At 35.6% G+C, this 13,561-nt stretch overlaps 1 long non-coding RNA gene across 2 annotated transcripts in view; it reads left to right on the plus strand.

Moving 5' to 3' along the window:
* Positions 1-13,561, plus strand: part of LOC103886227 — a 77,096-nt gene that overhangs the window by 13,045 nt on the left and 50,490 nt on the right. The window contains exons 2-3 of one of the 2 annotated variants that reach the window (XR_004175978.1): positions 4,730-4,804; positions 10,850-10,998. This is a non-coding gene — a long non-coding RNA (uncharacterized LOC103886227). The remainder of the gene's footprint in view (positions 1-4,729; positions 4,805-10,849; positions 10,999-13,561) is intronic. The other variant, XR_004175979.1, reaches the window with a different exon arrangement.

The raw sequence follows: 13,561 nt of genomic DNA on the forward strand, positions 1-13,561 counted from the left end.
TGTGTGTGTGTGTGTGTGTGTGTTTTTTACTAATAGCTATTCTGACTGGTGTGAGATGGTATCTCCTTGTGGTTTTGATTTGCATTTCTCTAATGATCAGTGATGTTGGGCTTTTAAAAATATGCTTGTTGGCTACACATATGCTTTCTTTTGAAAAGTATCTGTTCATGTCCTCTGTCCACTTTTTAATGGAGTTGTTTGTTTTCTTCCTGTAAATTTGTTTAACTTCCTTATAGATGCTGGATATTAGACCTTTCTCAGATGCATGGTTTGCAAAATCTTTCCCATTCCGTAGGTTGTTTGTTTACTCTGTTGATAGTTTCTTTTGCTGTGCAATATCTGTTAAGTTTAATTAGATTACTTTTGTCAGTTTTTGCTTTTGTTGGAACTGCTTTTAGCATCTTTGCCACAGAATCTTGCCGGTTCTTATTTCTGGAATGGTATTGCCTAGGTTGTCTTCCAGGGTTTTTATAGATTTGGGTTTTACATTTGTCTTTAACCCATCCTGAGTTAATTTTTGTATATGGTCCAAGAAAGAGGCCCAGTTTCAATCTTCTGCATATGGCTAGCTAGTTATCACAGCATCATTTACTGTATAGAGAGTTCTTACCCTGTTGCTTGTTGTCAGCTTTGTTGAAGATCAGGTGATTGTAGGTGTGTGGCCTTCTTTCTGGGCTCTCTATTCTGTTCCATTGGTCTATGTGTCTGTTTTTGTATCAGAACCATGCTGTTTTCATTGTTGTAGCCCTGTAGTATAGTTTGAAGTTGGATAATGTGATGCTTCCAGTTTTTTTTTTTGCTTAGGATTGCGTTGGCTATTTGGGCTGTTTTTCTTTGTTCTGTGTGAATTTTAAAATAGTTTTTTCTAGTTCTGTGAAGAATGCCATTGTTAGTTTGGTAGGAAAAACACTGAATGTATAAATTGCTTTGGGCAGTATGGCCTTTGTAATGATATTGATTCTTCCTATCTATGAGCATGAAATATTTATCCATGTGTTTGTGTCATCTCTGATTTCTTTGAACAGTGTTTTGTAATTCTCAAAAGGTCTTTCACCTCCCTGGTTAGCTGTGTTCCTAGGTCTTTCATTGTTTTATGGTAATTGTGAATGGGATTGTGTTACTGATTTAACTCCTTGCTTGGTGGTTGTTGGTGCATAGGAATGCTAGAGATTTTTTTTCTTTTCTTTTTTTTTTGAGACAGAGTATCTCTCTGTCACCCAGATTGGAGTGCAGTGGTGCAATCTTGGTTCATTGCAGCCTCCACCTCCTAAGTTCAGGGGATTCTCCTGCCTCAGCCTCCCACGTAGCTGGGACTACAGGTGTGTGCCACCATGCCCAGCTAATTTTTGCATTTTGGTAGAGATGGGGTTTGCCCATGTTGACCAGGCTGGTCTTGAACTCCTGACCTCAGATGATCCACCCTCCTTGGCCTCCCAAACTGCTGGGATTACAGGCATGAGCCACCATGTCCAGCTGAGATTTTTACATGTTGATTTTGTATTCTGAAACTTTTCTGAAGTTGTTTATCAGCTGAAGGAGATTTTGGGCTGAGGCTATGGGGTTTTCCAGATATAGAATTATGCCATCTGCAAACAGGGATAGTTTGACTTCCTCTCTTCCTATTTGGATATCCTTTATTTCTTTCTCTTGCATGATTGCTCCAGCCAGGAGTTCCACTATGTTTAATAGGAGTGGTGAAAGAGAGCATCCTTGTCTTGTGCTGGTTTTCAAAGGGAATGCTTCCAACTTTGGTACAGTCAGTATGATGTTGGCTCTGGCTCTGGGTTTTAATAGATGGCTCTTATTTTTTTGAGGTGTATTCCTTCAATACCTAGTTTATTGAGTTTTTTTTTTTTTTTTTTTTTAACATGAAGCGATGTTGAATTGTATTGAAAGACTTTTCTGCGTCTATTGAGATAATCATGCATTTTTTGTCTTTCATTCTGTTTGTATGTTGAACCAAACTTGCATCCTAGAGATAAAGCCTACTTGATTGTGGTGGATTCGCTTTTTGATGTGCTGCTGGATTTATTTTGCAAGTATTTTGTTGAAATTCTTTGCATCAATGTTCATCAAAGATATTGGCCTGAAGTTTTCCTTTTTTGTTAAGTCTCTGCCAGGTTTTGGTATAAGGGTGATGTCTCAAAGAATGAGTTGAGATGTCTCTCCCCCTCAAGTTTTGGAATAGTTTCAGTAGGAATGATATCATCTCTTTTTTGTACATCTGGTAGAATTCAGATGTGAATCTGTCTGGTCTTGGGCTTTTTATGGTTGGCAGGGGATTTATTACTTATTTAGTTTCAGAGCTTGTTATTGGTCTGTTCAGGATTCAATTCGGGAGTAAATGGTAACATCTACTTTATCATTTCTGATTTTTTTTTTGGATCGTCTCTGTTTTCTTCTTTATTAATGTAGCTTGCAGCCTATCTTATTAATTTTTTCAAAAAAAACTTCTGTATTTATTGATCTTTTGAATGGTTTTTCATGTCTCAGTCTCCTTCAGGTTAGCTCTGATTTTTGTTATTTCTTTCTTGTCTTCTGCTAGCTTTGGTGTTGGTTTGCTCTTGCTTCTGCAGTTCTATAAGTTGTGATGTTAGTTTGTTAATTTGAGATCTTTCTAACTTTTTGATGTGGACATTTGGTGCTATAAATTTCCCTCTTAACACTACCTTAGCTGTGTCCCAGAGATTCTGGTATGTTATATCTTTGATCTCAGTTTCAAAGAATTTCTTGATTTCTGCTTTAATGTCGTTATTTGCCCAAACATCATTTAGGAGCAGGTTGTTTAATTTCCATGTAATTGAATGGTTTTTAGTGACTTTTAAAGTCTTGATTTCTATTTTTATTGTGCTTTGGTCTGAGAATGTGTTTGGTATAATTTCAGTTCTTTTGCATTTGCTGATGATTGTTTTATATCTGATTGTGTAGTCAACTTTAGAGTATGTGCCATATGGCAATGAGAGGAATTTATTATCTGTTGTTTTTGGGTAGAGTTCTGTAGAGGTTTGTCAGATCAATTTGGTTCAATGTTGAGTTCAGGTCATAAATATCTTTGCTAATTTTCTGGCTGAATAATCTGTGCAATGCTGTCAACGGAGTGTTGGAGTCTTCTACTATTATCATGTGGGAGTACAAGATTCTTTGTAGGTCTCTAAGAACTTGCTTTATGAATCTGGGTGCTCCTGTGTTGGGTGGATATATATTTAGGATAGTTAGCTCTTCTGGTTGAATTGAACCCTTTACCATATGTAATGCCCTTCTTTGTCATTTTTGAACTTTGTTGGTTTAAAGTCTGTTTTTTTGTTTTGTTTTGTTTTGTTTTTTTCCTGAAATTAGGAATACAACCCTTGCTTTTTCTGATTTTATTTGCTTGGTAGATGTTCCTCCATCCCTTTATTTTGAGCCTATATGTGTCACTGTGTGTGAGATAGGTCTCTTGAAGACAACAAACCATTGAATCTTTCTTTTTATCTAACTTGCCACTCTGTGCCTTTTAAATGGGGCATCTAGCCCATTTACATTCAAGGTTAGTATTAGTATGTGTGTATTTGATCCTGTCATTGTGGTGTTAGCTTGTTATTAGCTTGTTTGTGTGGTTGCTTTATAGTGTCATTGGGCTGTGTATTTAAGCGTGTTTTTGTAGTGACTGGTAACAGTCTTTCGTTTTGATATTTAGTGCTCCTTTCAAGATCTCTTGTAAGATGGATATGGTGGTAAAAAAACTCCCTCAGCATTTGCTTATCTGAAAATAAATTTATTTTTTCTTTGCTGAGGAAGCTTACTTTGGCTGGATATGAAATTCTTGGTTGAAGATACTTTTCTTTAAGAATGTTGAATTTAGATCCCCAATCTCTTCTGGCTTGCAGGGTTTCTACTGAGAGATCCACAGAAACCATTTGAAGGGGATCTGCTGTTTCTCTCTAGCTGCCTTTGATATTGTTTCTTTCATTTTGACGTTAGAAAATCTGACAATTATGTGTCTTGGGAATGATCTTCTTGTGTAGAATCTTGCCAAGGCTCTCTGTATTTCCTGATTTTGACTGTTGACTTCTCTAATAAAATTGGGCAAGTTTTCACAGATGATATCCTGAAATATGTTTTCCAAGTTGTTTGCTTTCTCCCTGTCTTTTATCCTAATGCTATCCCTCCAACAGCCCCACGTCCCCCAGCAGGCCCCAGTGTGTGATGTTCCCCTCCCTACATCCATGTGTTCTCATTGTTAACTCCCATGTATGAGTGAAAACATGCCATGTTTGGCTTTCTGCTCTTGTGTTAGTTTGCTGAGAATGATGGTTTCCAGCTTCACCCATGTGCCTGCAAAGGTGATGAACTCATCCTTTTTATGGCTGAATAGTATTCCTTGAGCTGGGTACCTCAGTTGGAAATGCAGAAATCACCCACCTTCTGTGTTGATATAGCTGGGAGCTGCAGACTAGGGCTGTTCCTATTCAGCCATCTTTGCCTGTCTTATTTTAAAGAGCTACTTTTCAAGTTCCAAGATTTTTCCCTCAGCTTGTTTTTTTCTGCTGTTAATCCTTGCAATTGATCGCATTGTGAAATTCTTCTTGTGTGTTTTTTATCTCTATCAGATTATACTGGCTATGTTGTCTGTTAGCTCCTGTATCATTTTATCATGATTCTTAGTTTTCAGATTGAGTTTTGGCCTTCTCCTGAATATCAATGATTTTTGTTCCTATTCATATTCTAATTTCTGTTTCTGTCATTTCAGCCAACTCAGCCTGGTTAAGGATACCTATTGGAGAACTAGTGCAGGCGTTTGGAGGACATAGGACACTCTGGCCATGTGAGTTACCAGAATTCTCGCATTAATTTTTTTCTCAGCTCTGCATGTGTGTGTCCCTTTAACTGATGAGCTACCTCTAATTGAAGTGGTCAGGCAGGGGCTGGGTGGATGTACTCAAGTCCCAGGTCAGGTGATCCTGTCTAGTGAGGAGAAGTGAGGGCTGGGACCTGTGTGGAGAACAGTCCGGCCACTTTTCCTTGAGGTAGGTGGTCTGTCCTGGGAGTTTGGACCAGTCCTTGGTCCCTTGGATTCTCCAGACCCTTGAAACATCTAGGGTGAGAGCTACAAGATGGCAATTATGGCAGCCTGCTTCTCTACTGGGAGTTTTGTTGCCAAGTTGCTACTGGCTCGATATTCCCGGTGTGGGGTGATTGCAGACCCAGGCTGGGAGGACACACCCACTGAGGAGATACAAGATTGGGGACCTATGTAGCAAATAGTCTGGGCACTTTTCCATAGGGGTGCTGCAGTATGCTGGAGGTCCATTCCAGTTCTTAGTCACCTTGGCTATTTAGTACCTGAAGGTATCAGTGAAGGTTGCAAAATGTCTCTTGCTTTTTAAAACTACACTTATTCATGTGACTTCATCTGCCTATAAAAAATCATATTATTACCACAAGACTGTTGGGAAAATCAGAGGTACCTAACGGGTGTTCAATATGATAATTATTATTGTGTTGATAATCACAAATTTGACTATCACCTAGTCATTAATTGTAATATTTAAGAAGAGGCCATGCACAGTGGCTTGTACCTGTAATCCCAGCACTTTGGGAGGCTGAAGCAGTTGGATTGCTTGAGCTTGTAGGTTCAAGACCAGCCTGGGCAACATGGTGAAGATCTATCTCTACAAAAAAATACAAAAATTAGCTGGGCATGGTGGTGCATGCCTGTAGTCTTAGCTACTTGGGAGGCTGAAGTGGGAGGATGGCTTGAGCCTAGGAGTTGGAGGTTGCTGTGAGCCGAGATTGCACCACTGCATTCCAGTCTGGGCGATAGAGCCAGACCTTAAAAGAAGTGCACCTTGTCTTATAGGCATATAAACGGACTTGTGATATTACATTCACTAAATGAAACAACATAATAAAAGTGTGTAAACTAGATGTCCTTAACTATTTAAAATTTATAAAGGGAAAAAACTGAAAGGAAATATGTCAAAATGTTAATTCTAGTTATTTTTGATAGGGTACTATGGATGAATGCTCTTTCTGATTTTAAAAATTATATTTAAAAATCTTTTGTTTAATTATAAAAGGAAAAATACATTATGTCATATAACCATAAAAACTTGAAAGTGATTTGTAATTAAAACTAATTTAGATTTTTTTAATAGTAAAATGTTTGATTTCATTAAGAATATCTCATTGCTGCAATAAAATGAGATTGTTACGGAAGAATGACATTTCTAGATTGCCACTCTTAGAATTGAGGAAAACATGCCTTTTTATAGTATTTTATTATCAAACATACTTTGATTTGTAAATGCAAGTTATGTTATATAAACAAAAATTAAGAAATACTGACCCTTCATGGAAGTGCTGTGTTCTCTGTAGAAAAATATGTTCTTGTGAATAAAATTTGCCTTTTCCACTCCTGCATGACCATTCAAATTCATGTCTTAGTATATAACTGCTTTGTTTTCCTTTTATCTTTTGATTTTGAAAGTGTATTTATATTCTTTTTAAATTTGCAATATTATATAATCATTGTAGAGAGTTTGAAAATTATTAGAAAATATAAAAATATAGAAAATAATTAGTGATTCTATTGTCTGTACATAAGAGTTGTTAATACTATAAAACATTTTTTCTACATTTTTTCAACAAAGTTGAGTAAACTGCAAATGATCTAGTACATTTGGTGAGAATTTTATATTAAGTTTTGTTTCAAAGTATGACTTTTTGTTTAATAATTTGAATATTCCACGATTTGTTTAAATTTGTGTTTTTTAAATTAGTAGTTTGAACGCTCTGTTGGTCAATTGGGTTTTTCTATAAATTATTGTTCCCTAACTTTTCTCACTTTTTAATGGAACGTTAATGTTTACCTAATTGATTTGCTGAACTCAGTACATTAAATATGTTTCTGTAAATTTTAAAACAAATTGTTACTTACATTTTGTCTGTTAAAACATTTTAAGAACTGTGAATTTTAATATACATAAGCAGCATTAAACATTCTAAACATCTAAACACTGAATATGTTGCAGTCTCTTTTACTTTCAGGAAATAATGAGTCACAGAGGCAGTAAGACAAATACTGGTCACTTTCACATACATTCTGTTGCTCTGTGGAGAGGCAGCTGTAATCTAAGGATTTAAGAGTGTGCATTCTGGTGTATGACTATTTGAGTTTGTACCCAGATCTTTCAATTACTAGCTGCATATTCTCAGGCAACTTTCTTAATCTTCATGTCTAGACTTCATTATTTTTTTAAGACTTTAATTTTTTTAGGCAGTTTGAGGTTCACAGCAAAATTAAAATGTCTTTCATTTTTGTTTCTATATTTGAAGTACTGGATTTTAGTGTTTTTATGTCATTAAATCTCTTGACATTTTACTTTTGATTTTCTCCATTGTCTTTATTATTAGAGCACCTTTTCCTAACTTGATTTCAGTTAAATTTATTTAATACTTATGTCTTCACAGTTTCTACATACTTTGGCAATACATCTAGAATTTATTTTGACATACAATATGAAAGTTAAACATAATTCTCTTTCTCAATATTTAATGCATTTCACAGGGCTTTGTTATAAATAAATAATTCATTCCTTCCACATTTGTTGTAATACTTGTTTTGTCATATGCTGTATATGGATATCAAGAATTTGACATTAATCATTTTTCATTATTATTATATTTACTTGAGCTTATTTTTCTGGAGTACACAATTCCAGCCTGTTGATTCACAGTACAGTTGTCCCTTGATATTTACAGGGTATTGGTTTAAGGATATCTTCTGGATATATACTCATTTTACAGATGGTAAATATATATACCATCTATAAATGTATCGTATACATTTATATAATGTGTATATACATATATACACACATATTTATATATACACATATATACACATGTATGTATATATAGTATACACACACATATATACATTTATATATGTATATATACACACACAGACACACACACACATACATGCATAGTTAAGAAGATTTAATAACTTAGAATGCATGGTGTGTGACATGCCTGACAGATGGCCCAGTACCAGTAAATTTTCAATAAGTCGTAGAAACTGGTATTATTAAACCAATTTTTCCCAAACTAGCTTGAAATCAAATGAAAAGATTCTTGATTCCTGATATGGAAGGGAGTGGAGCCACATTGCTGGCTATCTACTGGATCTGAGGTTAAATCCTTTATCGATATTGGAATCTGGTGATATTGGATATTTAAACTTGAAGCAGTTGTGACCTTTAATTTCTGAACTATTTGGGGGATACTTAGTGAGAAGCTGAACCATATTGCAGATTCCTAAAATGATTGTTACTTAATTACATAATGCACGTTTTAAGGAATTGATTAGAACATTTTTTGTTATATGCTGTATTTGTGATTTATCCAGTGTAAATGATGGGAGGTCAGTTCGTTGTCTTCAGGGCTCTTACATTCCCTTTTTGTGCCTGTTAACTTTTCATTCCTGTGCCTCTAACACAGACACTGTGTGTTCTCAAATATAGCCCCAGCCTCTGCCATGTAGGACTTTATCCTTTCCAAAAATTAATTATATTTCTTAAAGCACCTCTAGACTGAAGGCATTGGAACTTAACATGACAAAGAATTGCTAATGACGAAATTTAAGATTTGTGGGGAAGATAACTAGTGGGTCCTTTTTGCCTTCTTTTTGTTCCATGGGAGTTGGATGCTGTTTGTCTGCTCTTATTTTCTCATATTTAACATGTCCCTGCCTGAATGTTGGAAACGCTTTCTGTAACCAACCAAAGTCCCTTATCCCAGGCATTCTGTTCTATATTTTTTCTGCAGATGGGTTGTTCTATGTTTCAGCAGCAATTCCTGGACTGCTAAGCTCTATTTGTTTATAAAGTATCTTGTTTACCAAGTCAATTGCCTTCTGGGGCAAGCCATTTTAGGACATAATAACTCTTAATACCTTTTGCACATTTGTCCCATAATGTGGCTGTGTCCACACATGCAAATATATTTGATTGAATTCAGCAAAACTAATTAGGTTTTGTTATTCTACATAATGATGAATAACTGGTTTCATGGCATTTTCAAATTTTTGGCTGTTGGATTTAGTCTCACCCAGATGTGACCCGTAAGAATGATTAGCTTATGCAAAAATTTTAAGGAAGGAATAAAAAGTTTTAAAAATCTTTACCACAGAATAAATGAAATTTGCCTTGGCACCTGTATTAGGGTTCCATAGAGGGACAGAACTAATAGGATGTGTGTGTGTGTGTGTATGTGTGTGTGTGTATATATATATATGGAGCTTATTAAGTGTTAACTTATATATGTATAACTCCATATATATGGAGTTTATTAAGCATTAAATTATTTATATAACTCCATATATATGGAGTTTATTAAGTATTAACTTATATATATAAAACTCCACATATATATATGTGGAATTTATTGAGTATTAACTTATATGATTACAAGTTCCCCCAATAGGTTGTCTGCAAGCTTGAGGAGCAAGGAGAGCTAGTCTGAGTTTCAAAACTGAAGAACTTGGAGTCCCATATTTGAAAGTAGGAAGCGTCCAGCATGGGAGAAAGATGCAGGCTGGGAGGCAAAGCCAGTCTTGCTTTTTCACGTTTCTCTGCCTGCTTTATATTCGCTGGCAGCTGATGAGGTTGTGTCCACCAGATTAAGGGTGGGACTGCCTTCCTTCCTCAGCTCACTGACTCAAATGTTAACACCTTTTGGCAACACCCTCACAGACACACCGAAGATCAATACTTTGCATCCTTCAATCCAATCAAGTTGATGCTTGGTATTAACCATCACAGCACTAATCTACCTAACATAGCTAATACATTTTAGAATTTAATTTTTAATTCAGTTTCTAAAATAGCCAGTTGTGTTACATGTTTATAGCGAGAAAGACCAGTGGACACTGGTCTTTTTTTTTTTTTTTCCTGTCTTTGAACTCATTTGGATACAATGTCATGGAGAGTTATGAAAGAAAAATAATAATTCTGTACTGAGCAAACATTAGCTTGAGCTATATGAAATGACTTATATCAGGCCATTTTAAAACTAAAACAATGGCATTTAATATTACTAATAATTATTCTCATAAACTTATTTATTTTCCCCCAAATTCAATGCTTTCATCACAATTTGAATATTAAAGCACTGTGCTCATTAACTCCTAGAAGTTCATGTGGTCAATAATGGGCTTTTCTTATCGTCTAGTTAGATGACGTCACATTTTTGGTCTTCATTGTCTTAGTCTGTTGTTGCTGTGACAGAATACCCAAGATTGGGTAGTTTATGTAGAAAATAAGTTTATTTAGCTCGTGGTTCTGCAGGTGCAGAGTTCGAGGGGCATGGTGCTGATATCTGCTCGGCTTCTGATGGGGGCTTTTTGCTGTGTCAAAATATGGCAGAAGGTCAAAGGGGAAGTGGCATGTGCAAAAATGGACCAAACACAAAAAGAAACTCCCTTTATAACAAATCACTCTCACGGGAACTAATCCGTTCCTGTGGTGACTAATCCAGTCTCACGAAAGACAGAATTCACTACCTCGAGAAGACATTAATCTATTAATGAGGGTTGCAACCCCTGCATCTAAATGCCTTCCACTAGGCTCCACCTCCCAACACTGCACATTGAACAGCAAGCCTCAATATGAGTTTTGGTGGGAAAAAATCACATCCAAATCATAGCACTCAAAGTTAACATATCAGTAAAAATATATTTGTGTCTTCTTTTTAGGATGACTATTTTACTTTTCAGGAGTGTATTACAAATTCACTCCTGAATTTTACAAATTTGAGTCAAAACAAAATGTTCAGTAGTAATTTTGTCTCCTTTATTTTGTTAAAGACCAACAGAACTCACGTTTCCTGTGTTCATTGGGGCAGGTCTTGAGAATGCCCTTGTTCAGTCCAGTTCACAAGGACTTACTGAGCCCCTATTATGTGCCAGAGAGTGAACCAAGTCTTCGGAATACAAAGATGACTATGTGAGAATAGGTGAGTAGGTGAGAACAGGGCCACATGTTGCAGCAATAAAGGTTAAAACAGTTTTAAGTAATTCTTTGGAGCTCTCCACAACTAATAACACATTCTAACGATAATTAATTCAACAATATTTACAAAGCCCTGCCACATGCCAGACACTTTGTTAGGCACCGTGTATCCAACAAGCCATAACAGTGAATAAGACGTGCTTTTCCTGGCCATCTGAAACACAGCACTTTCACGACACATATTGGCATTAAGAAAATGAATCCTTTGTAATTGTCTTCACTTTGTTTTTTCATTAATACATAATAATTGTACATATATATGGGGTACATGTGATATTTTGATAAATGTGTACAATGTGTAATGATCTAATCAGGATAATTGGGATACTCATCATATCAAACATTTATCATCCTTTGTGTTAGGAATATTCCATTCCAAATCTTCTCTTCCAGCTATTTTGAAATATACAGCAAATTATTTTTAACCATAGTCACCCTACTGTGCTATTGACCACTAGAACTTGTTCCTTCTATATGACTGTATTTTTTGTACTTGTTAGCTAAGTTGTCTCCATCCTCCACTTCCCCTGTATCTTTCCCAGCCTCTGGTAACCATCAATCAACACTCTACCTTTATGAGATCCATTATTTTAGCTCCCGTATATGAGTGAGAGCATACGATATTTATCTGTCTGTGCCTGTGTTATTTTACTTCACATAATATCTTCCAGTTCCACTTATGTTGCTGCAAATGATATGATTTTATTCTTTTTTTATAGATAAATAATATTCCAGTGTGTATATATACACACCATATTTTCTTTATCCATTCATCCATTGATGGACATTCAGGTCAGGTTCATATGTTGGCTACTGTGAATAGTGCTGCAATAAACATGGGAATGCAGATATCTCTTTTTGACTTACTGATTTCCTTTCTTTTGGATATATACCCAAAAGTGGGATTGCTGGGTTATATAGTATTTCTATTTTTAGTTTTTTGAGGAATCTTTATACTGTTTTCCATAATGGCTATATTAATTTCCATTCCCACCAACAGTATATGAGAGTTCCATTTTCTCCACATTTTTAAAAAACAGAATGTTATATTTTTTGTCTTTTTGATAATAACCATTTTAACTGGGGTGAGATGATATCTCATTTTTGGTTTTGATTGCATTTCCCTGATGTTAACATTTGTCACATATGTATAGGCAATTTGTATGTCTTCTTTTGAAGAACATTTATTTAGATCACTCGCTCATTTAAAAGCTGGATTATTATTATTATTTTTGCTGTTGTACTGCTTGAGTTCCTTATATATTCTGATTATTAATCCCTTGTCAGATTAATAGTTTGAAAATATTTTCTCCCATTCTGTAGGTTGTTTTTTCACTCTATTGATTGTTTCCTTTGCTGTGCAGAAGCTTTTTGGTTTGATAAAATCCCATTTGTCTATTTTTGCCTTCTGAGATCTTACAATAGTTTTTTTTTTGCCCAGAGTATTGCTTGAAGTGTTTCCCCAATGTTTTGTTCCACCAGTTTTGTAGCTGCAGTTCTAATATTTAAGTCTTTAATCCACTTTGGATTAAGTTTTGTATATAATGAGAAGTAGGGGTCTGGTTTCATTCATCTGCATATGGATATCCAGTTTTCCCAGCCCCATTTATTGAAGAGACTGTCTTTTTCCCAATGTATGCTCTTGGCACCTTCATTTAAAATAAGTTGGCTATCACTGTGTGGATGTATTTCTGGATTCTTTTTTCTGTTCCATTGGTCTATATGTCTGTTTTTATGCCAGTACCACGCTGTTTTGGTTACTATAACTTTATATATATTTAGAAGTAATGTAACACCTCTGGCTTTGTTCACAAAGATCAGTAGGATTTCTATATGTCAACAGTGAACATGCTGAAAGAAAAGTTAAAAAAGCAATCTCATTTACAGTAGCTACAAAAATACATAGAAATACATTTAACCAAGGAGGTGAAAGATCTCTATAATACAAACTATACAGCTGGGCACGGTGGCTCATGCCTGTAATCCCAGCACTTTGGGAGGACAAGGCAGGTGGATCACGAGGTCAGGAGAGCGAGACCATCCTGGCCAACATGGTGAAACCCTGTCTCTATTAAAAATACAAAAATTAGTCGGGCATTGTGGTGTGCACCTGTAGTTCTAGTTACTCAGGAGGTTGAGGCAGGAAAATTGCTTGAACCCGGGAGGCGGAGGTTGCAGTGAGCCGAGATTGAGCCACTGCACTCCAGCCTGGCAACAGAGTGAGACTCCATCTCAAAAAACAAACAAACAAACAAAAACAAACAAACAAAAAACCAAACCTATAGAATGCTAATGTAAAAAATTGAAGAAGACACCAAAAAAAAAAAAAAAAAAAAAAAAAAGGGGAAGATACTCCTTGTTCATGGATTGAAAGAGTTAATATTATTAAACTATCCATACTACCCAAAGTGGTTTTACAGATTCAATGCAATTCCTATTAAAATACCAATGACATTCAAAGAAAAAAAAAAAAGTTCTAAAATTTGTATAGAACCACAGAATAGCTC

This window comes from Papio anubis, chromosome 1 (assembly GCF_008728515.1).
Source record: "Papio anubis isolate 15944 chromosome 1, Panubis1.0, whole genome shotgun sequence".
Lineage (NCBI taxonomy): Eukaryota > Metazoa > Chordata > Mammalia > Primates > Cercopithecidae > Papio > Papio anubis.